The sequence below is a fragment of the Rousettus aegyptiacus genome, unplaced genomic scaffold (genome assembly GCF_014176215.1).
Source record: "Rousettus aegyptiacus isolate mRouAeg1 unplaced genomic scaffold, mRouAeg1.p scaffold_m13_p_9, whole genome shotgun sequence".
Lineage (NCBI taxonomy): Eukaryota > Metazoa > Chordata > Mammalia > Chiroptera > Pteropodidae > Rousettus > Rousettus aegyptiacus.
The window spans coordinates 94,871,078-94,897,155 of record NW_023416312.1 but is presented as its reverse complement, the minus strand read 5'-3'; the positions used below and the strand labels follow the sequence as shown (position 1 = coordinate 94,897,155).

At 36.5% G+C, this 26,078-nt stretch overlaps 1 pseudogene; it reads right to left on the bottom strand.

Annotated features, from left to right (window-relative positions):
- LOC118607760 overlaps nucleotides 1-25,478 on the bottom strand; it is a 45,786-nt pseudogene extending 20,308 nt beyond the window's left edge.
- Between the last annotated feature and the right edge of the window lie 600 nt (nucleotides 25,479-26,078).

The window sequence follows — 26,078 nt, the reverse complement described above, 5'->3', positions numbered from 1 at the left end:
CACACACACACACAATCTTCAAATATATATATTTGTTTTCTTTCAGTTCCCGGCTCACAGCCCCCAAAATCCTTGGAATTTCCTTAGTAAGAACAACGGGAGCATCTTTTATTATTATAATATTTGGTCTCTCGTCCTCAGTTCCTGAAATTGCATCCAAGCCATAAAGGTGGAATGTGTGTCTTATTATTCATAACGAGTCCCTTTCCAGCACAACCAGGCTTATATTAATGATGTGACTTATGGAAAGTGCCTAAGGATGAGGGCTGGTTGTCAGGGGAACCAACCTTGAATAGAGAGGTGGAACTTTCAGTCTCACCTGGCAATTCCAGGGGGAAAAGGAGGACTGGAGATTGAATCAATTCTCAGTGGCCAGTGATTTTATCAAGCATGCCTATATAATGATGCCTTCCGTAAAAAGTCAGATGGACAGGTTTTGGAGAACTTCTTGATGATAAACATGTGGACACTTGGAGAGAGTGACACCCCTTCCCACATACTTTGCTCCAATCAACTCTTGAGTTATATCCCTCTATAAAAAACTGGTGATCTACTAAGTAAAATCTTTCTGAGTTCTCTGAGCTGCTCTAGCAAATTAACCAAACCCAAGGAAGGAGGGATTGTGGGAATCGGATTTATAATCCGTTGGTCAGGACAGGCAATAACCTGGGCTTTTGACTGACATCTGAAGGAGATTCTTGTAGGACTGAGCCATTAACCTGTAGGATGTGACACTATCTCCAGGTAGATAGAGTCAGAATTGAGTTTAAGTTGTAGCTGGAGTCAGAATTGCTTGTTGGATGGGTGGGGAAACCATCCCCCCACACAGTGGAATGATAACCACAACCCCTTTTTATAGTGTTCTCATGAACAAGAAGGAAAAAAGTTATGTCATCATTTAAGCTAAGCTGTGTTGAGAAAAGCAATTAAGTTCTTTATTACAGGACATTTTAAAGTTTTTGATGCGGTAAAAACATTGTGCATCTTGAAGGGGCGGATGTAGTATTCTCAATTTATTTGACCATAACAAGTAAATAGAATTATAGAAATATTCTTCAACATAAAATATTTCAAATATCATAATTCTAAAACCACGTCACATTAGGTAGCGAAAGTTCAAATAGGACATACAACAAAGCAAGAAATGATTTTGAAGAGATTTTTGGCTCTACCACTTACTAGCTTATGATCTGAGGCAAGCAGCTTAACTTCAAGCCTCATGTTCTACTTCTGGAAACATGTATCATAATCAGAATTATTAGTGTTGTTGAACAGATTAAATATACATACAAAGAGGTAGCAATCGATGTTAGCTACTACTATCTCTCAGGTAATTTAATTGCCTGCTTTTCTCTTTACAGTACTAATTTTTATCTTTTTTGCAGTATTAATTCATCTACTCATCTATATAATTGCTGAAATTTCACCAAAAACAATTATGAAACATGCCAATGAAAATATTCATTTATTCACTTATTCATTCAACAAATGAAAAACCTACTATGAATTCATCACTATGTTAAGTTGTAGACAGAGAGAGATGGTGTAAAACAAAGTTTCTGTCCTTGAGATGCTCACAGCTTTTTATAGGAGAGTGCCATGGAAACAAGTCAAAAATACAGTGTCAGGGCACAAATTTTCATTATCTGCAAAGTACAGATTTTGTACAGAAGAAAGTGTGATAGACTCTGGGAGTAAGGAGAGACAGATGTGGCTTCTTGGAGGAGACAATAGCTGACCTCAAATATGAAAGATGACTCATGAGGTTGGAGGTAGGAAAAATGGGACAAGGAAGACCTTCCAGGCTCAGTCAACAACATATAGGCTTGAAACAGCATTGTATATCCTAAGAATTTTAGTTCATTTTTTCTATAGCACAAAGTGTAAGAAGGACAATGGTAGATAGTACCACAAAAAGCACCATCCTTGTATAATAAACACACGTGATCTCTTTATAATGTTGTCTTGCTTTGCATGTCATTTTATGATTTCACTCTCAGTTGGTAAGTTTTTAAATTCATATATCAACTAAGTTATAATAAGGAAAGCTAACTTATTCACTTATTATGTGCCAGGCAGCATTCTAAGGTCTTTATATTTGATAATTCTCACAACTCCGGGGTAGACGCTAATAACACCACTTTACAAGTAAAAAAAAAAAAAATCAAGACAGGACGCTGTTAAATGACTGTCCAAGGTCATGAAGCTGGTCAATGACAAGGTCCAGCTGTGTTTCAGAGCCTAAGTTCTTATTACCATGCCATTCTCTCCCTCTGCCTAGTATTTATTTTGCTTGTTCTCTCTAGCAGAATGTGACATGCTAAGTTTTCACATGCTTTTTTTCTCCATCTTTTTCCTGTTTCCTTCAGAGCACTTATTCCAACTTATAATTCCTTTACTTTTCTGTTCTCTTTTGATTTTTTTTTGTTTCCTCCAATAATATGTAAGGTCCTTGCCTCTGGTTTGCTATTGAACTCCAAGTCCTAGCATAGTGTCCAACATATAGTATTCAATAAATATATAAGTAAATTTCTACTTAGAAAGAAAACAATTGGGGAGCAGAAAGTTGTGCTTCTTGCCCAGAACTTTATAATTCAGGAGTGTTAAAGGCATAATTTGAATGTATTTAAGCATAAAGTACCTGTTCTATCATAACATATCTGCTCCATAGATTTGGGGGAAAACATATTTTTTAAAAAAATAAAATACTGGTTGTTCATAAGATCTCAATACTCTCCAATATCTAATTCTGCCCCAAATTAAAACCAGCATCACAGGTGACTGCATGAACTGTTCCTATACGATTTTCTGTTCCATAATATATATACTCCTTTTAAGCCAGGGCATCTCAACCTGGCCACTCTTGCAGCAAATCCTGCAGATATACTTTGTTTAGTCAACATAGTAGTCTTTCAAAGGACTGAATTTCAAGATCTTTAAATTGAGCATGCATTTACCAATCTAACAGAGGTTATGCCATTCCCTACTGCCTTATACCCTAACTCCTTGACACATTTACTTTACAAAAGAGTTACCTGAATTGCTGGCAGCAAAGCAAGATAAACCAGTTCAAGGTCTCACATTGTGGATGGAAATGCAAGTCCTATAGCTGTTTGGGAAACCAACCTAGCATCTTCTAAAACAACAACAACAACAACAACAAAAATACTTTTTTTTAACCCAGCAATCCTCAGTAATTTGGTGAATTGATCATTGTAAAAATTGGTTTTCGGCAGATTGATTTTTGACTAATTGGTCTCTTTCCAGCATTCAGTAAATATCAGGTAGTATTTGTTTTTATTTGAATTTTTAATTACTTGTTGTAGTAAATGCTGCAGTGGTGGACCGCCTAGATACCTCTTAAGGACCAAAGCACTTACTTTCCCAGCTGCCAGAGTTTTGGCTGCTGATGGCTCACAGCTGCAGTCCTCTCTGAGAATTGCCCTTGATCAAAAAAGAGTTGCCTCATTCAAGGTTATGCCTCTTCCCCAAGGACAGTCCTAGTACATAAATACAGAAAACCGTTTACTGCAGTTTTGCTCCTGGGATCGCAAAGCTGAGAGGGGCCCTCCACTCTCCAAATGAGGGAAATAACTAAATGATTTAACATGCACTAACATCATAGACTATACTGCAGAATTTTTTTTTTAAAAATGAATTGGAGCTATATTAGTTGACTTGGTGGTACTTTACAAGGTTTTGCTAAGAAAAACAAAGATACAAAGAAACATGTAATATATGAATGATCTCATGTTTAAAGCACAGAATAGTTAAAAACTGTATATGCCTATGAGTGTTAAGTGTGTGTACAAGTAAATGTGTGTGTATTTATATGAACATGAAGAAAAGAGCAGTTAATGTGGGTTTTAGGGTAGGATTGTACAGAAGTAGCATGCTGTTTCAGGAGTTACAACAAGCACATTTCATTTGCAATTTGAGAAACAGCTGATCAAGAAAATTTTTAATTATATTGAAGTTTAAACTTCCACATCACTAAATGAAAACTTAATAGTTTACAGTCTTTGAGTCCTGGGAGAAGGTCCATTTGCTGGAAAGCAATTCACTGAAATCCAACCTCCTAGGAGACAAATTTGCCAAATTATTGCTTATTAAGTTCTAACTTTTCCCGCTCCTGCCTCTTGCTGCTGTATCTATCCGCGGGAGGCTAAATGCAGCTCCTTACTCCCCCTACTCTTCATTTCTGCCTCTGCCACTGCTTCCCTAAGAGTCATTTCATGGACTTTGGCCTGGCCTTCTTTCTAGCAATGTAGAGCCTGTAGTGACCCATCCCAAACCAATTTCTGTTACTTGTCTTCCAGTTTGCAGAGCATTTCTCATTTACTCAATTGATAATCAAGGAATTTACTCTATATAAATTTACCTGACAGTGTTAGGTCCTTACTGTGACCCTAGCATTGTACTTAGCTCTTCTATGATCTCAATCCTCATAAGCAGCCTAAAGAGTTGGGTACTACTATCTGCCCTATTTTATAAATGAGGAAACTGAAACTTCAGAGTGTTCAACTTGACCATGGACATGTAAGTTAATAAACAGCAGAGCTATGGTTCAAATTCAGATCCGATTAACATAAAGACCTGAGTTATTTGCCACAAAAATAAAGCACTATGTAATTTTATCTTAAATTTTGTATTTTAGAATAATTTTAGGCTTACAGGTGAGTTTCATAGACAGCACAGAGTTTCTGCATCCTCTTTACCTGGGGTCCCCAAAGTTAACATCTTACATTGCCATATTGTTTTTTGAAACTAAAAGATTAGTATTGCTCCAACGATATAAACTAAACTACAGACTTCATATTTCACCAGGTTTTCCACTGATGTCCTTTTTCTGTTCCAGGATCCAATTTAGGATACCACATTGCATTTGACTAAGTAATTTTAAATATTTGACAAGAGTTTTCTATGTAAATTTTTTAAAGCAGTGTATTTACAAAAATAAAAATGTAGAAGTCACATTAATTGCTGAACATCAGCACAACGGCTAAATTCTATATGTTGGAATAGCATCCATAAATTACAATTGAGGGATAGCTAATACATAGTATCTAAAATTTAATACTATGACTCCAATGTTATTAATTTGATAAATACTATTAACTTGATAAAACTTGATGATTCCAATATTGTTACATTATGTATATAAGCATAAAGACTTCTGAATTTATTAAAATGACAGTAGCGATTATATTTGGGTTGTATGATTTGAGATTTTCACATTCTCTTTGAACTTTCTTGGCAACCCCTCTCGGCTAGCTCACTAAAGAGCATTAAGCTTTAATGTTTAAAGTGGGGCTTAGCCACTTTTTTTCTATAAAGAGCCAGATAGTAATTCTTTTAGATTTTGTGGGTCATGTGGTCTCTGTCACAACAACTACTCGACTCTGTCATTGTAGTGTGAAAGCAGCCATAGACAATGGCATAAAATTAATAGTTGTGACTTGTTCTAATGAAACTATTTATAAAAACTTTATTTACCAAACCTGGCCTGCAGGCTGTAGTTTCTCAGCCTCATTCTAAGGCATCTGTTCTATTCCTCCATAATAGCAGTAAATATGTATTGTCTTGGGAAATTAAGAAAGTTTGACAAATTGGTGACTTACTGGTTATCAGCAGAATGGAATTACTTCATTGATCCTCACTTGTGTACTGGGTGGATGGTAGTAGCCATTTACTCTGAGAAATACAGACACAGAACTAGATGATGAGTACAGGATGAGGGATTTCTCTAAGTGCTTATTTTAGAGACACCATAGTAATGATATTGTCCAAGTGTTCTGATAACAATCCATTACTCAATGAATTGCTAAATGGCTGTGAGCCAGAACCCCTTATGCTGCATCTAATATTAGATGACTGCTTTAAAGACTTTTGAACAAGCATGAGATCAGGTTAATTAACTATAACATATGTATCTTTTGGAAATATAAAGCAGAGAGAGAGTGTGTCATTTCAGTATTTACCAAGATGGGAACAAAGCATCCCACCCATTTTTATCTCTTCTTAATAATCTCCCTTATAAAACCCTCTCTCATTCCAGCTGTCAAGTGAAAAGAAAAGTTGGACAAGAGTTGAATTACTTATTAACTGGAAAGTCTTCTATCTGTATTTCATTGATGATATTTCACATTTATATATCTTAAAGATTTTATGATTAAGCTAGGAGATATATACAATAAACATGCATAAATTCATTATACAACCTCTAAATGTATAGGAGAATTTCCATAACAATAGAAAAAATACACTCATAAGAGAACTAACAGAAACAAGTAAAACAATTGTGGCCATGACATAATTCACCGAAATAAATCAGCTTTGTCTTGACATTCTCTTTCAAAGGCATCCTGGATCCAATCAATTGTCACACATCATTCACCATGCCTTTACCCCTCATCTCCATTTCTAGAGTCCTCACACCAGCTCAGGCTTACATTTCTTTTCTCTCGATTACTAAAACTGCTCTCCATGCCTTTAGGCTCTCCCCACTCTTAATCTACCTTCTATACTGCTGCCAGAATTCATGTTTAAGCTTTCACTGATGATGTAACTCCCTAGCTACTGAAGCTCATCTCCCACTGCCGCAGCCAAATTAGATCACTTGCACTTCCCAGAATCCTCCCCTCACTCTTCAATTTCTGGCCACTCTCCATTTCTTAATGCTGTTTGTTCTTCCCAATTGATCTTCTCCCTTTGTCATTATCCGTGCCTGTCAAAACCCTGCCCGTCTCTCAAGACTGTCTTAAAAGTCACTAAATTTGTCTTTTATTGAAGCCTTTATTACTGTTGCCTCAGTCTACCTTAGGTTACTGGTGAAACTGGAGAGTGGGCCTGGACAGATTAGGAGCTGCAAACACTCCCTTAACCAGAAGCAAACTTCCTCTACCTCGAAAAAGCTTGCTTGCTTTCTTGCTCTTCTTCCTTCCTTCCTTTTTTTTGGGTGAGGCAACCCTTAGTTGACTTCACAGATTGCAAGGGCCTTATTTTTATACATACACACACACACACATATATGTATATATATGTATATATACATATATACACACACACTTATTTATTTATTTATTTATTTATTTATTTATTTATTTACGCCTACAGCATCTGGTCTTCCTAGGTGGTCTCCTGTCCAAGTACTAACCAGGATTGACCCTGCTTAGCTTCTGCGATCAGACAGGATTGGGCTTATTCAGGGTGGCATGGCTGTAGACTACCTTGAGAAAGCTTTAGGTGGGACATAAGGGACATCTGTCAAATCAGTGTAGAAAAACAATTACGTGATCAACATCAAAGCAAATTTCTCCACATCGCTTTCTTAGACTACAATTTTTCTTATTTCCGCTAGATTATAAACTCCATGGGAACTCAGATGTACTTTAAACCTCTTGGTATCCCTCGCAGAGCCTAAGGCAGTGCCTTTCTCCTTGTCCACACTATACCGAATTAGTTTAATTGTAATTTTATGTCTGGACAGTTAGCCATCCGTGATTCACATAGTGCTGACACTGGCAAAACTGTGGCTTCTGGGTCACACTGTACATCACACACATTGTTTTTGGACTGTCCTTTCCTATTTTTAGCTGGCATTCCTGAGCTGCAATATTATGTCCACAGAAGGACTGAGGTCAATGTTGCACAAAGCAAAGGCTAATTAATAGAAAAATTTCCACCTAAATTTCTTCACAATTAGCAGGCAAAATGAGACACCTGTATGCAAAATGAATACAGGCAGGAGCACTGACTACTGAGTAGAACAACATAATGGAAAAATGCACAGCAGGAATGTGTTGATTAATAGTTTTTGGTCTTTTGACTTCAGCTAATGAAGCAGTGCCCCACAGAGGCTAGAAAGATAGAAATGTTAGTCGGTGTATTTATTAACATTATGCTTTCTTTGTGAATAAAAAATAAAACTAAACTGGAAACAACAAATAGTAAAGACATGCTTTAATTAGATCGAAATGCAGTGTAGAGAAAAAGATTGTGCCATTATAGCCCAGTCACTGTATCTCCCCCATGTCCTTGGCCTAAAATACACTGCTCAAGACATCTTTATTATATGGTTGTAGCTTTCCTCCCCAAATGGTTCCTTTAAATATCGACAATGTCTGGATAGCAGCCACCTGAAGATAAATAATAAATTATTTTGGCCTGATAACAGTCAGAAGAGATAGAAAGCAGTAATGGCCAAATATGTAGTTCTTGAAAATGCCTGTCCATAGCAGGCAACAAGCTCTCTCTTTAAAAGTTTTATGTCTACTGTTTAATGCAACACAGAGAACTCTATTTTATTGAGAGATGAACCTAACCTCATTATAGAAAAATTGTCCACTTTGCTGTATATACTTCACAAAACCCAACTGGAAAGGATTTTAGGAATTTGAGAAGACATAGGACTCAGTATTGTAGAGCTAGAAGGAATCTCAGGTATAATCTTACCAATTTCTTCCTCATGTTTCACCTAAGGAGAAGTTTGGAGTGATGGACAGATTTTGCCTCTTTGCACAAGTGTCTGAGTCAGGACAAGAGAGTAAGTTCGTTGCACTGAGACCAGCATTGTTTTCAGTTAAGCTTTCTGCAGAGAGTGACTGTTTAACATAGGTTTTAGGAACTTAAATTACTCAAAAAACATAAAGGGTTTCTCATTTAAAAGTACTTCCAAAGGACTTACTTTTAGGTACAAATATATCATTTTTTAAAAAAACTTGGTCTCCGATCTTCCTGTTCTAAATCTAAGACTTTATATCTTTCTTGTAGGTGATCACCTCATAATTAATAGGAAAAGAAACCAACACATAGCAAACCTAGACCACTTAGATTTGAATTCATCTTCCAACTGTCCTTCTAAACAAACAAAAAATTAGAGTTGCAAGCAATTTCCCCACAAAATTACAGATTGCATGTCCTCCATATTCTGGCACATGTAGATACCTTCCCGACATGTAGATCACAAAGAAAATCCTGGTTGTCAAAGCAGTCCTAATGATTTCCTGGATGACAATGGAATATTCCAGGGAAAATCTGTGGATGCCCTTTTTTAGAAACATTGACAACCAGATGACAGAGCATAAGAATACCAATGTTTTGCTAGTTTCAAGTGTATTTTTGAATGCTTTTACAATGCACGAGGAATACACAAGGAGGAGATCCCTTAAAGTCAAATTTCTATAACAGGAATACGCATTTCCCTCTTTCTCAAGTTTTTTTAAAAATAAAAAATAGGTTATTATATGTGCATTAACTTTTACATTTTTAAAGTACTTTCCCATACCAGTTTGCAATGATCCATACACTAATTAAATAAAATGAGGTTGTCTTATTCCCACGTTTAGATGGGGAACTTGGGTTCAGAGATGACATGACTTGCTAAAGATAATGGCAGAAATGACACTAGTTCAAGAATGCTTTTTCTCTTTTAAAAAACTGAAAAGACATGCTATGAGAAGACGAATAGATGATTTGTAGGATTAAAAGATAAATCAAACATACATGTTATTGATGAAGTCTGAAGTCTACATTTATCAGACATCTCCCAGTGGTATCTCATAATCCTCTCAAAGTCACTATTACTAGCATTACCATTGTTAATATTGTCACCCACGTAGTCAAACATTTTCATAACTCTCCAGCCCTCAGTCCTTACTACCATTAACGGTATGACTACCTGGCTTACCCACAAATCGAAAACACTCAGCTACTCTTTCTCTTTCAGCCTCATTAAATCAGTCACAAAGCTCCATCAGTTCTGTTTCTCCACTAGCACTTAACTGTGTTCATGTCTTCATCCTGACACTCAATGACCTAGTTCAGTTCTTCATTACCTCTCACCAGGAATAGTAAACCAAACCTTTACCTGCTCTCCCCAGGCCTTAGTTTTACCTCCTCCCAGTGGCCCTTTGAATTGCTGCCAGAAAGATCTTGCAGAACTCTGACCCACTCCCCCCAAAACAAAAACTACAACACTCAATTGCCTCTGAGTACTTCCAGGACAAAGTACGACTTCCTCAGGATGAGCGCAAGGAGACTTTCATATCTTGATCCAAGCTAACTTTCCATCCTTCTCTCTGAATATTTTTTTTTGTACAGGGCAGTGATAGAGAATATGATTTCTAAGATTTCCTTCCGGCTCTGACAGTCTGATTTGCTAAAGGAAATGGCGCTTGAGAGACATAACGAAAATTCCAGTTTTTGAACTGTAGGAAATATCTGTATGTCAGGGTAGAGTAGTGAGCTTTAAATACAAGTCAGGGAAGTATTACCAGTCAAGAGAGAGGGCAAGCTATCCATCCAAGTGGAGCCAAATCAATCCAAAGAGAGTTTCATTTATCCTCCAAGCTACAAACCCCAAATCGGCATTAAAATGATTTCTTACCAAGGAACACTGCATATTCAGGGCCATTAGGCTGGGTTCTCTAAGGAACTGAATTGAGAGGTGAAGCTATTACTTGCATTAAAAATTAATTAGTTGTGGTAGAAAAAAAATGTGAAACAGTACATATGCAGAAAGTAGCTTGAGAAGGCTATTAACTGATGGGGACAGCCATAGAAAAAGCAAGCCTCCCAGATTCTCCCCTCCCATCCATCCTTCACACAGCAGCTTGAAGAACTTCTTTTCAAATGCTATTTCCCTCAGGATAACCTGCAGTGGGTCTGAATTAGATGCATTTTAATAGTGACTTAATGAGATCTATTTCATGGCTAATGTGATTGGCCAGGCAAAAAGTGATTATTATTTCAGATGAATCAGCTTTTCAGTAGATTCTGTGACCATATGTAGACACAGTAGGCTAGTGTAACTGATCAAACTGGAACACCATTTAAATTATAGACTGATTCTCTTCTTCTTTGGCTTCTCTAGGTCCTTCCTTTCAAAGGCAGCCTTGAGCCCTTAGCCCCTCGGGCACTCTGCCAGGCTGAAGTAGCTCTGAGAATTCTGGGAATCTCTGCATTTTATGCTCAGAGTAATCCAGCCACATTTTCCCAAGCTTATGTATCATTCAGAGAGAAAACAAAGAGGAATAGCTTACAATTCAAGTTTGTGAAAAAAGGCCATTCAAAATAGCCAAACCCTTCTTGGATAGGAACTCATAGGCTCAGTTTGCGCGAAGCAAGAGGAGGAAATGTAGATATTCTGGAATAAATAGGTTACTGAGGAAATCATTAAACATTTTTTAAAAAGCCTTCAACCTATTGGATTTGAAGAGTAGACCTGAACTGCAGTTATTACTTTGCTCAACAGAAAGGCAGAGCTGTAAGTTCCAGATTTGAAGTTTTCCCCTATTACTGAGAGCAGGCATTTAGGTGACTTTGACCATTGGTAAACATTAATTGCTATTCATTTTATTTAAAGTGTTTTTTCAAAGATCATTTGTAACTAAAAATTTTAAATACGACTTGATATTAAAGTGCGATACTTATGTCAGAACATGTTTTACTTGAACAGGACAAAGCAATTAAAGCAATGAGAGGCAATAAGCTGACTTGTAACTCACCATTCTGAATTTTAGTACCTAAATCTCATCCTGAGTTAAGAGCATTATTTTTGTCCTAGAAAAAGCCTGATAAAGACCAACATACTGAATTATAAACATGAGCAGTGAGAAATGGCAAGTCACACAAAACTCCTTGTTTTTTCTGTGATAGAAGAAACTATATTTGTAATCATGAGAAAGTTTTTTTCATAGCACATTTTGTGACATGACAGTGGCAGACAGAAAAAGAAGCTTTTAGATATGACTAAACTTCAGGGATTTGATCCACATCCTTTGAACCAAGAAAACCAGTTTTCTTAGTTTCAAGAAGTTGGAGAGTCCTTCATGTGTTAGCCTTTCTTACCCTCTACATTTTCAATTACTTATGGCTAGTGTTCCAAATTTTGATGTGATTACTGATCTCCATTTTATCTCTTAAAGTAAATGGAAATTAATAAGAAAATTTATTAGATTCTGTTCACAGAATGGTGAGGACTGAATAGAGAATAAATGAGAAACTTAATACTTCAAGTAATGGAAAATTAATTCCATAAGAGGTAATTCTAATCTGCATTCAGTATACTAAGTAAATGTCACTAGTTGATAATTTATAAGAAATAGATTAATAAAAGTTAAAGGATTAACCTTCACACATATTAATTCACAACATAAAATCCACCCTGCTAAAGTGTACAATTCAGTGTTTTTTACTCTATTGATGAAGTTGTGCAATCATCACTAAAATCTAAGTTTAGACCATCTTCACCAACCCAGAAGTTGTGCAATCATCACTAAAATCTAAGTTTAGACCATCTACACATCAGTCATTTGAATATCACCTTTCAAAATAGTTTACAAGGACTTAGAGTGTCTAACTATGTATTTTCTGAATATACATCATTCAAATAAATAGCTAAGTCAACTGATTTTGTAATTTTTTTTAAAAAATAATCTGTTTAGTTTAGTGAAAATCACATACTAGCTAACATTGCCTGTGAGCTTTTGTCAAATGTTTTTTCATGAATAAGCTAAAAAGAAAAAAAAAACGTATATTTGAAGACGCTTGAAAAAAATCACTGAGAATGTAGTAGAAGCCTCCTGCATTCAGCAACAAGAACATGCCGATTACAAAATACTGAATAAATTTAGATGTTCCTTTATATCCACCTGAGTGTTTTGGAGTTTTCGTGTTCATCTCATGAAAGAACTGGGGAAAGTCAATATGATTTTCTATATAGACATGGTGTTGAAAACAGTAAAACAAAGGTAGCCACTGTTATGTCTCCCAAATTGTATATGCTTAAACCTTAACCAGCAAGGTGACTGTGTTTGGAGAGAGGGTCTTTATAGAAATAATTAAGGTTAAATGAGGTCATAAGAGTGGCCATAGTCCAATATACCTGATATCCTTATAGGGAGGGGAAGAGACTCCAAGGGATGCCCACACACACAGAAAAAAGTCCAGGTGAGGTTGCAATGAGAAGGCCGCCATGTGCAACCCAAGGAGAGAGGCCTTAGGAGAAAGCAAATCTGCTGACACCTTGACCTTGGATGTCCAGCCTTAAAGCAGGTAGAAATTTCTATTGTTTAAACCAACAGTTTGTGGTATTTTTATTTGGCAACCCAGAAACTAATACAGCTATAAAAACAAAAGGATAGAGTTCTTGAGTATATTATCTTTAACATAAACATAATGTAGTTATTTTAAATAACCCTAGTCTTACAGAGGCTCTAAACCTGAAATAGTGGCTACTGTTGTAATAACATGCAAACTATGTCGATTAAAATTTAGCTGAGTTTTTTTTACTAGGTAATGCAGCAAAGACTAGGTACCAAGGATAAATGGGAACATAATGAAAAATTAAGTAAACTTGCCAGTTAAGGAAATTATTAAACTGAGTTATTTTCCTCAAATCACAATTTTTATTCACTTAATAGGTATTTGAGAGCCAATGTTGTATTTAGATGCTATGCTAGTTGCTAGAGATATGGAAATGAACACAGCCAATGCAGTAACTAAATTCGTAGAACATATAGTATCATGAGGGAAGTAGAAAATGAACAAATTAAACACATAATAAAAATTTGTGTTGAGACCATTAAAAATAAAAGTGCTAATCTGAGTATGATGTCAAGGACTATTTTAAATGTAGGATTCAGGGAACACTTCTTTTAAAAGACTTTCAGATGAAAGATGAGTATAACATATTCTTAAGAATGGAGGGAAAAGCGTCCCAGATAGAATGAAGGTGACAGAGTGGGACAGGGTTTGAGCATGCTCTAGATGTGCATTTGAGCATGATCATAACCCTGAAGGATATGAAAATTGACTACTCGTATACTCTCAAATGGTAGGAATCCTGTTGGGAGGGGTATCTCTAGCTAGTACAGAGTAGCATGAGTTGGCACAATTGGGAGTTATGACTAATTAGATATAGGATGTAGAGGGGCATCCCTTGGTTAGTCCCAGACGGCATGTCATTTGAAGTATAAACATTTCAATAAGATATGTCAAAAGTCAGCTTGAAGAGACACTCATTAAATCTATGATCTATAAATAGTGATGATAGATTATAACCCATGGAATCAATGAATCCACACTGATATAAACATAAATATAGAAATGGAGACTAAAAAAGTTTCTTATAGTACAATGTCAACACCTAGTAAATATGGAAGGAAAATGGGATTAGAAAAATCAACATCTGGCAACAATTATAGTAATACAGGCATAAAACAGCAATTGATGTTAAAATTGGGTAAAATTTGAGATTTTATATAGTCTGAAAGTATCTACCCATAAAATAATTAAAAGTAACTCTACAGTGGAGAAATCTGGCAGCCACCACCTTAATCATGTGACAACTGGGTACAAGTCACGTCCTTGGAATCCTTTTGCTGTAAAAGAAATCACTGGGACAGGTGGTAAAAGTTGAATGAAGTCTCTGGGCAACTAATATACAAGGGTTCTTTGTATTAGCCTTAAAACCTTTTTGCAAGCTTGACATTTTTCAAGACAAAAAGTGAAAAAAAATGAAGACGACAGTGTGTTTCTACCTGAGTCTCCAGAAGATAATTCTGAGGCAAAAATTAGAAATGTGCTAAAGTACTTTTTTTAAAAGCCAGTGTAGATAGAACACGAGTACAGGGGAAAGTTGGAGGTTCATGATTTGCACTGGGCTTTGCAATCCAAATAAAGCCCATAAAATGTATTCTAAGGTCACTAGGAAACCATTAAAAGGTTGTAAGCTACGGTATGATAAAGACTACTTTGGGTACTATATAAAGAATATGGTATGGGGAAGATGAGAGAATGAAATCAAGGATTGTGGTCTTCCCTAATACAGAAGCAGTACAGGTAGAGATTTAGAAGGTAGAGCAGACAGCACATAGCAATAGATGGAGGGAGAAAACGGTATCAAAACAATTCCTGGCTTGACCTTCCAGGTGATGCTGTTTCATGAGGGGTTGGGTACCTAGAGAATTAATTCATTGAGCGGATCTATTCAACGAATTAAACAAGAAACTTGCAACGGGTATTGTTTTTACTTTTTTAATTTGGCATAATGATTTATCTACATTGGAAAATAACAGTTGAGTACATCTGACAGAGCAGGGGTCCCCAACCCCTGGGGCCACAGATTGGTAGCAATCTGTGGCCTGTTGGAACTGGGCTACACAGCAAGCAGTGTGTGGTGGACAAAGCTATATCTGTATTTGCAGCCACTCTGCAGCGCCAGCATCACCGCCTCAGATCATAGGAGCGCTGGTTCCTGGTGCCACAAAGGTTGGGGACCGCTGCTACAGAGCATGAGAGTACATGACCATAAAATGCTTTGCAAGCATTGAAATCTGCCTCCAGTTAATTAAAAACCCCTGGCTGGACTTTTTCTCTGAGTCTTAATATAGTAACTGATACCATGTTTGACTTCTTGCTCTCAATGTCTATAAAACTGAACAAAACATATACAGCAAGTGCTTTTAGACATTGTAACGAAAGCAGCAAAGAATACAGTATTTGAGAGAATGAAACACAGGAGATGAAGTCTACATTCGCCCACACTCTGCATCTGATCATAGCACATGGAAGGTGAATTCAAAGAAAGTACGAAAATCCCACTAAAAGATGTGGAGGCAGAGATTAAAGTGTGGGACTGCTCAAGGGGATGGAATCTGAAGGAGGCAATGTACCAGACTGGGAGTAACTGCACAGAGGGTAGGGAGGGCCTTGAAGTTGGTGTGCATTGGCAGGGCTGGATGGTGCATGTGCAGGGCAAGACTTTGACGCCTAGTGGAGTTCAGTTGCTCTGGTGCTGAGAGCAGAAAGAGACATCAAAGGTCACATGAGGGACAAAGTTCTGGCCTTCCAGAATGGAAATATCTCCAACATTCTACACATTCAGCTGAAATGTCAGAAGGTATGTGACTTAGGATTAAGGACCATACTCTATTCTAGAGCAAGAGCTACTCTCCAGGTATCCTAAATGCTTGAAAATGAACTTTAACAGGATCAAGACGACAATACAAAAAATTAACTTCCAGCCAGGAAAAAAAACTGAACACTATTTAAAGGATGATAACATATTTTAAGTTCATTTCAATGTATCATTTATAATGTCCAGCATATAAAGTAGTAAAATGTGACCCAGAACTAAAGAAAAAGAAATCAGTGGAGACACCAAGATAGTACAGATATTAAAATTTGCAGACAAGATTTTAAAGCAGCTCTTAAAAATATTTTCAAGACCATAATCGAGCACATGGTATTCATGCATAAACAGGGAACGCTTCACAGAGAAATAGGAACAATTAAAACTTTCAAACATAAATTTTAGAACTGAAAAGGTCAATATTTGAAATATTAAAAATATCATTGAGTTTTAATAATGAATTAGTGATGGCTGAGAGTCAGTAGACCAGAACACAAAGTCATAGAATGTCGAATTTGAAGAAAAGCAATAGCAAAAAAAAAAAAAAACAGTGAACTGTACACAAAACATCAAGCAGTGTCACTGCAGACTCAGAAGAGGTAAGAAAAAGGAGGGTGAAAATTATTGGAAAAATGGTTGAACATTTTCTCAATTTGGTAAAATACATTTACTTACAGATCCAAGAAGCTCTGTGATTAAACAAAAGAAAAATCACACTGTAGTCAAACTGATGAAAACCAAAATTAAAAAACACTTGAAGGCAGTCAGAGGGGGAAAGATGACATATCCAAGGAAACAAAATTATGAATGATGGCTCATTCATCATTAAAATAAGAGATATCAAAGTATAATGAAAGGGCAATTAAGTGCTAAAAGTAAAAAAGTATTAATCTATAGTTGTATATACAGCATAAAGATAACATTCGAAAATGTTTAAAACTAAAGACGTTTTCATATAAGCAATAGCTGAAAAAATTTGCCACCAAGAGACATTCACTAAAAATTACTTAAAGAAGTTCCTTCAAATTGATACCAGATGGACAGAAGATTTAAATACATGGAAAGGTACAATATATTTATATATTGGATATGGAAAATAATTGGTGGTTAATTCTTCCAAAATTGAGCTATAGATTCAACACTACCCTCCTCCCCTGGAATTCTTATGCAAATTGACGAATTGGTTCTAAAAATCTATATTAAAAAGAAATGCACCCAAAATAACCAAAAATTCTTAAAAAAAGAACAGTTAGAAGACTTATACTACTTCAAGACTTACTAGCATGCTGCAGTAACCCAGACAATGTGGTAATGGTGTACAGAGAGGAAAAAAAAACCACTGAAACAGAATAGATTACAAAACTAGAACCAGCCACGTATATTCAAACGTTTTTTAAAGATGTCAAGGTAATTCAATGGAGAAAGGGCAGTTATTTCAATAAATAGTGCTGAATCTACTAGGTATCTGTATAGAAAAGAAAATGAAATAATCTCAAACACGATCTCGCAGCATATATACAAACTAATTCAAAACTGACTGCGCAATCAATGTCATTGTTAACAATGGAGAGAGTATACACAGAAAAGAAGCTCTGGTAGATTTTTTTTTCCATAAATAACAGCCCGAGGTATTCTAGGAGTTATTTAGGCATCTTGCCTCTGCTCCAACCTTTTGTGTTAAGTCAATAGAGAATAAAGTCAAAATCTTAAGTTGAAATAGAGAAGGCACATTTTTAAAATCAATATTGCTGACTCTTTGATTTGAAATTTGCATGGCTTCCTTAAACTTCTCCTTTGGACTATTAGCTGTGCTTCCATGACACTGCTTGTTTTATCTCAGGATATCCACCAATCTGACCAAAATGTTTTCAATAATTTGGCCTACCATTTCTTAAACCTAAGAAAATGTAAAAGAAAATAGGGGAAAACCTCATAAAGATAAAATGTGATATTCTGCAGATAATTTACAATACCAACCTTAAAACAATGGTCTTTTTAGACTCACATTTTAAACAACATTCCAGCTTTATTCCAAAGAGTCTCTTTGGAGACTACTGAATTTGCAAAAGAACAAGGATAAAAATAAAAGAAAATTAATATATGTAAATCTTCATGGACATTTTTCTACTCCCTGGGAAAAGCCTAAATGTCATAATCATAAAAAAATTCTGTAGCTTCATATTCAAATAATATAATAATAATACCTTTAAAGACAAAAATGAAATTCTGTTAATCTTACCTGGGAAAACAAGAATGCCATTGAAATCTACAATAAATGCACTGTGTTTTCCATGTGGGAATTTGACGTAATTTCCTGACTCTCAGGTAAGAATTTCTTTAATGATTTAACTTGCATATTTTAGGGTAGTCTGCACACTAAGCTAGGATTTAGATATTGCTATTTTTTTAAATAGTCTCCTAGTTATAGAACCAAACTAGTGGTCCAAAGACTTTCTGTACCCAAACTGATAACTTCTCTCATATTCATAAAAGTGGGACAGGGTCAACTTTAAACACCACATTGCTGATTCTATGGTTTTGAATTTCTGTGAATTATTTTTAAGAACCAGCATTTTCCTTTTGCCTTCAAAGTCACCTAAGACACCAGGATTTTTATTTTGCATTTGTTCCTAGTGTGAACAAACTCAGAAAGTGAAAGACTTTTTTTGTGAGCTAAAACAAAAATAGTACTTTGAGGGCCATTTTCTCCCTAGGAAATTTATTATAGTTTATTAGATATTTGATACCCAGAACAAAGAAAACTGAGAATTGAATAGAAAGAGTTCTTGTTTTATTCTTCATTCAGAGTTGAGATTTGCAGTCTGTTTCTAGCATTGTTTCAAGTGATTCAGACAAAAGGATTTTGTATAGATATACTGTGGTGTTTCATATGCTCAGACATATAAGCAGCATCTCTTCTATTCCTGTCTTGGCCGCAAGAATTAAATTATTGGTTGCACTGTACCACACCTCAGACTAGAAATAAGCTCCATTGGCAGCACTGTCAATATTTTAGATTCATTTGGTTTCTTTTTTTTTTTGACACACCTATTTTTGTGAAAAGCAAGTAAAGTCAACCAGCTATTTAGCAGATAATCAAGAACACACTACGGCTTGACTGAATTTGCCACATTTCTGCTGGTATTATGGACATTAGGTAGACAAAGGATAATATCAGGTAAGGTAGTACTAGATCAACAGTAGTAAGACCCAGATTAACTAGAACTTAAATCACAAAACATTGAAATAACAAATGAGCTAGCAAATGGAAAGATAAGGAAATCTAACACTGATTAGATTCTAAATTAAATTGGAGTTCAAGAGAACACTGATTATGAAAAGCTTCAAGTACAGACATCTCCTACTTTATATCACTAATCCATTTTAAACATTATTTTGCTCAAAAATACTAGCCGAAAGCTAATTTTCTATCATTTTAAATCAGAAACCACATATTGTATTTCATATCAAGCGCAAACTCCGAACCAACTTATTTTAAAGTGATTAAAAATGCTAAAACATATAAATAACTAACCATGTAGTCTATAAAATGCTTAAGGCATGACTTCCTGATCATGAACAATTAAAATGGTTTCAAATAGCTACTGTGTATGTGGTGACAGGACCTCTCTTTAATGTAGAGAGGAGGCAAGAGAATTAAAATGTTAATCAAGCCACATTCAGGGAATGCAACGTGCTGATCAGCCTTGCAGCGGGGCCAGGAGGACACCTTCAGAACAAAGGGAGAATTCTGCTGAATTACTAACAACCCATTCCCCCAGCACCTGTGAAGGGGAAACAGGAAAATACAGTCTTTAGGTGGCGCTCTACACAAATAAAATCATTCATTCTCTATGGTTAAAACCGTGGTGAACCTAGGGATTAAAGGCTGAGAACCGCCATCAGGCCTTTCAGGCTACAGACTCTTCCCCTTCCTGTCTGTCCATATCAAAGGAAATGGGAACTAAGGAATGATGAATAGAATTCCCTGAACGCTTGGGGTCCCTCTCACTCTCTGCCTCTGAGAGGAGACCACACTCTGTCTGTGGAGCGTTACCTCTTTTCTAACACTTTCTTTTTGATTCTAACTTTGGCATGTGTGTTGAATTCTTCCTACACTCTCTGCCAAAGGACCCTCTTCTCTCAGTGCAGAGCTTGGATTCCCTCAACTCAGGGACATTTGTCTTGTCCTGCGTCATCTTTGCACAAAGAATTTCATGACTTATGTCCATTTTATTGACACTTGATGTAGTTTTTAAAGATTTGTACATGTGACTGACAGTCTACAAATTATGTCTGAACTTAAAAGTTGTTTAAAATATCGTATTATTTTTGTGACCTAAATATAAAATTTTCTATAAAATCTGTTACCAGAAAAAAAAACAGTGAATTGCAAAATAAATATATTCTATGGCATTTGGGTATTAAAAGCCAAGCTGTATTCAATGGAAAAACCTTAACAAGAAGACATTGTGCAGAAGATGCCTATAAAATAAAAACTGGTCTTATGTGTCCTTATACACAAGAGAAAGAGGAAGCTAAAGAAACAAGAAAAATGTCAGCTAGTAATAAGATAAAATAGAAATGAATGAATTGAGAAGCAAAAAAGCTTGTGAAGAACACAAATAACGTAAGGAAACTTGACTTGGAACAGCATATGCATGTACAAAAATATCCTTTTTAATTCTCTTATTTTGTTATACTTCCTCTGTGCCTACTTTACACACGCTAAACCTTGATCAAGTCAACTATTACCCTCTCTGCTTATGTAATGCATGATATGAAGTATTATTAGAAAGGCATGGTGAATAGTTCCTGATTTAGTTTGGCTTAGGTTCAGCTTCAAGTGCCCCAAACAAAAACATTGAAATGGCTTAAGCAAGTTTCTGTTGGTCTCATATAAATGAAGTCTAGAGGTGAGTAGTCACTATGCTAGTCTAAGCCCATGAATTCGACTTCATGATTCAAGGTGGCTACTTCAGCTTTTGCCACATTTCAGAACAGCAGGAAGAAGGTAGTGCAAATCAGGCTGTGCCTTCCCTATTTAAGGACATGTCCAGAAAGTTGCTCATTTCTACTTATGCCCTGTTTGCAAGAACGTAGTAATGTGTCCACACCTAAATTCAAAGTAGTCTAATAAATGTAGTCTTTATTCTGGGCAACTACATGTCCAAATAAAAATCACAGGGTTTCTCTACTAAAGAAGGAAGTGAGACATTTAGGGACAATTAGCATTTTCTCTAATATCATTACAAATTTCTGTTCTAGCTTAGGGGTCAGCAAACTATAGTCCAGGGGCCAAATTCACCTTTCATCTGTTTTTGTATGTAAAGTTTTATTCCCACAGCCATGCCTTTTTTTTTGTATTGTACGTGACTGTGTTTGGACTACAAAGGCAGAATTGAATAGTTGTAGCAGAGACTACATGGCCTGCAAAGAGTATTTACTATCTGATCCTTTACAGAAAAGAAAAAAGTTTGCTGATACTGATGATAAAAATCAAGTTTCCTCAGTCCATGCTACCTCTAATATGTCTCTACATCTTATTTGTGGGTTCTTCCTCCATCCATTCCTTAAACAGTGATATTTGCAAGGCATCAACCTTCATTCTCCACAATCTACAGGGACAATCGCATTTGCCAAATAAGGAAGATACCTTTGCTTGGAGCTGATGGTATTTGTTCTGATGAAAGACAGAAGTAGAGACTCATTATTTCCTATTTTAAATTCTGTATTCTTTATTGAGGTAAGTGTTGCTTGTACTGAAAAAGGAAAAGATGGGTAAAAACATTATAAAATACAGAGCTGCTCTCCAGCTGTATCTCTTGGCCTAATCAAATCATATCTCAAGGGATTAAAACACACACAAAATAGCCTAACTACCGTGGTATTTGAATAATCAAGGAGAATGAGATTTTGAAATGTTTGAAGCACGACATTCTAATTTTCTGGAAGAAAAATGTAATTTCTACCAAACTTAGGCTAATGATCTTGACATCATTTATTATCAAAATTCTGAAATGCTTTATTAAAGAGATGATAAATGGGCACCAAAGTATTAGAAGTGAATAAAGCATTTCATTTTGAGCATTAGATTTAACAAATATTTTATTCTGACATTAAGTACCATCTCTAAATTAATATTATATCATGTTCAATACCATCAATAAAATTATTTAATACAAAATTAATCGTTTATTCAGAGGATACATGAAAGGATATTCTCCTTTTCGGTAAGCTTTAGAAATATGCATAATACTATATTGGTTTAAAATTTTAGTATATTGACAAATTTAAATCCTTTTTAATAGTTATTTGAGCATACTACAGCATTAAGAAAAATACTTGTTTTTCTCTATGAAAACTGAATAAAATTTACAAGAAAATTATAATCCAAAGATGCAAAGTCACGAAAGTAAATGAAGTACTGTTAAGATGAACAAAGTCGTATGAATATGCAAAAATAAAGCACTTATTTTTGAATAATTTCTAATTAACACTTTGTAGTCATTAATTATTAAATCAGAATACCAAAGTAAAAAATTATCTCCTAGGTTAACAGGTTAATCATAGTTGTACTTGATTTTGATGTCTGAATTAGCAAAATACAAATCATATTAACTGTACTTAGTTTTGTAACATTGACGGGTCTCAGTAACACAGTAGTGTATATCATTGGTATTTGTGTTGCAGGTAACTAGATTTGACCACATCAACCATCCCCCAAATAATGCAGCTTAAAAATTACTGCAATGACTACCATCTAAAGAAACTTTTGATAAATACAAAGCTTTTTCCTCCACCCAAGTTCTTTAAAACTTCAATTTTATTGACCTTGTTACAACTCCACTTAAAAACACTATACTATGAGAGTACATGACTCATGAACGAACTGAGAATTAAATGAATAGCTTGACACATTAAGTCCCATTCATTTTGCATAATTGCAGAACAGCAACGTGGTATTACTGGTCTTTAGGTGATAATATCTTCTTTTTTAATCAAAAAAATGGTTATTCCCAGTGAAATAACTGTATCTAAGGAGTCTGCATTGAAACTAAGTATGTAATTGATGTGTTTACTGCTACTAAAGTACAGATGTAGAAATAGTAAGAACTATTTATTTATCACTTCCTATGTGACAAGCACTGCTTCAGACTTCATTTGCATAATCCCATTGATTCCACACAAGTCTATGATGCAGGTCCTACTGGAGCTATTTTTCTCATTTTACACATGAAGAAATAGAGACTCGCAGCTCTCACAGCTAGTAAGTGGTAGAGCTTGGGCTCAAACCTATATTTATCCAATCTCAAGGCTCATACTCTTACTTGCTATGCTATAAAAATCACACAATGATACAAGAAAAATGTACTGAGTTCCAAGAATATTACAGATAGAAACCTATTATACTTTAGTAATGAATTTTGCTGAAAGACAAGCAGGGTATACTTTCCTTCCTAAAATGTCCAGTTCCCTATATGTTGTGACCTTGCCTACACTTCTAGTGTATCTCCTGCAGCTTTCCCATTCATACTGTTTGCTTTAAACAGTTCAAAGGTTACGTTTCCTCCAAAACATGGTATCCCTTTTGTCTAGGATAGTCTTTCCAAGGTTAAATTCTCATCTTTCAGGATGCAGCAGTATGTCTCAACCTCAAGCAGAGTTGAAAAAATAACGAATGGATGTGATCTCTTTCCCGTCCAGAGATATTTTGTATTTGAAATATCTTTGCTTGCATAATACTTCCTGTCCTTGTACACTATATTCTATCTCACTTGCTTAATCAAGATCCTCACTTGCCACAATTTTCCCTTCTCTCCCACGTCTTATTTTCCTCTCCCCAGACCATTCTCATCAGCATCCAACGGCTCGATGATTTCCTCTATAATTAAAAAACTCTCGACCTAACTTCACTCACCAGCAACTGCTTCACTTCTCCGCTCCCTTTGGTGACAAAACTCATGAAGAGTTTATACCTTCTGTTTCTCTATTTCCACCTGCTAATATTCCTGCACCCTTGCTCACTCCACTATGGGGCCACCAGTCACCTCATTGTTCCTCTAACATTCCAACGACATTCTGAACACAGAGCCTTGGCATTTGTTTCTTCTAACTGGAGTGCAATCCCCTGCATATGACTCCTCACTTCCTTCTGGGCTCTGCTCAAATTTCACCTTCCTAGTGAGGCATGGACTCAGTGCATTTAAAATAAAAAAGCACACCTCCCACAAGCCCCTAGCATTCCTTAACCTTCCTTGCTTCCACCTCCCCCCGCCCCAGTAATTTTCCTCTCTAGTAATTACCACCATTTTTTTTGCTATCTATTTATTTGGTTATTGTGTCCCACCACTAGAATTTAAGTGGTTTGAAGGTAGGGACTTGTTTTGTCTACTGCTATATCCCCAATATTTAAAGATATCCATGGTGATAGTAGACCTTTAATAAATGTTGAATAGCAGCTTTTTAATGTTTATTAAATATACATTAAAGGACTACATTTTATTCCTGGAAGTTATTCATCTTGTCTTCCCTCAGTTCTCATAATTGTTCATTCAATAAGAATTTTTTTTTTATTTTCAGACAGAAAAAAACTGAGTCTTGAAATAGTGGACCATTTACCTGACCACCATTCTCTCCAATACAAACCTTTCCTCCCAATCTAAACGTAAAAAGGAATTAATAACAACTAATGTTAAATACTTACTATGTCCCCAAAATTGAATTAGTTTAAGACATAAAACTCTACTATTAGCCGTATTTTACAGATGAAAAAGCTGAGGTTGAAGGAGGGCAGAGCGATGTTCCCAAGGTTACAAAGATGAGAAACTCAGAGCTAGGGTTTGAACAGACTTCTCTTGGATGCTAAGGACTGAACTCAAAAGCACTTAGATGAGCAGTTGATTAGTTGCTGAAACTTTATTACTGTCTTCTAGAAGTTAAAATAATATCGATGGGATTTATAAATGTAGGATTATACTTATACTATTGTTATAATTTTACAATTAAAAAAACATCTATAAGATTAATTATAAAAACATGAAACTGGAGAAAGATGGTGGACTAGGTAAAAGCAGGGTTTACATTGAAATAATAACCAAATTATAAAGTAATCAACGTGGAGAATCACCTGAAGTCCTGTTGATCCTACCACCTATATCTGACAATATAAAGAAGCCACATGGAAGCCGGTGGGGGGGGGCAAAGTCACAAATCCAGCTGGATCCCAAACCGTGGGTGGAGGAGGATCACGGGGAGGGACACCGAGGCTGCAGAGGCTCCCCTGAAGGAGAGGGGGTCATGACCCCATTTGGGGGTTCCTCAGCCCAGGAGAGAGGAGATTCTAATAACTCTGACTATAGAAACCAGAGGGGATTCTGGCCATCTGGGGAGACGGAGGAGACTGAACCCCTAGATGCCCCTTTGAAGGACCCACACAAAGGCTTTCTGACCTGCAGACACTCACCCGGGACACCAGCGGTGGGTAGAGGCTCACAGGCTCCATACTGAGAAAGTCTGCATCACCTGGCACCAGAACTAGGGCAGACCCGGCAGCCACCATTGTGCCTTAGTCTGGCCCACTACAGGGCAATCTACAGACTGCACCTGCTTGAATGTGCAGACCCCTCCCACAGGGCCATCAGGAAGCTGGCCTGAGGGGATCGGCCGCCCCGCCCTACCTGAAGATGGCCCAGGACTATTGTTGCTGGATGACTTTCAGGCAGATCACTGCTGCCAACATGAACTTGGATGGATCTCGGGGATCCATGGGCCAGTCCCAGACAGGAGCTGATCTGAGACTTCTTCAGGACCATGCGAATGGTTACCAAATTTTCAGCAAGGCTGAGGCTATATTGATGTGACACCCACTGTTTCCCTGAAACCCCATCGTACCCACAAATTGCCCCAGGCAGCCCACTTACAGCGAACTGCCCTGTCCTGCTCCTCCACCTCTGTCTCCCAGTCCACACTGGCAGAAAACTTAGGTTAGCACGGGCCGGGCACTGCAGGGAAATCAGTGGCAGGCAGACCTCTGCTGCCTGCAAGAGTTGCAATAATGCGTACTGGGAGTGCAGGAGTCTATGGGACTGCCCCAGATGGCAGTTGGTCTCACTGTGATCTGTGACTACAGTGGGAACGTCGGGCACAGAAGTTGCAGCAA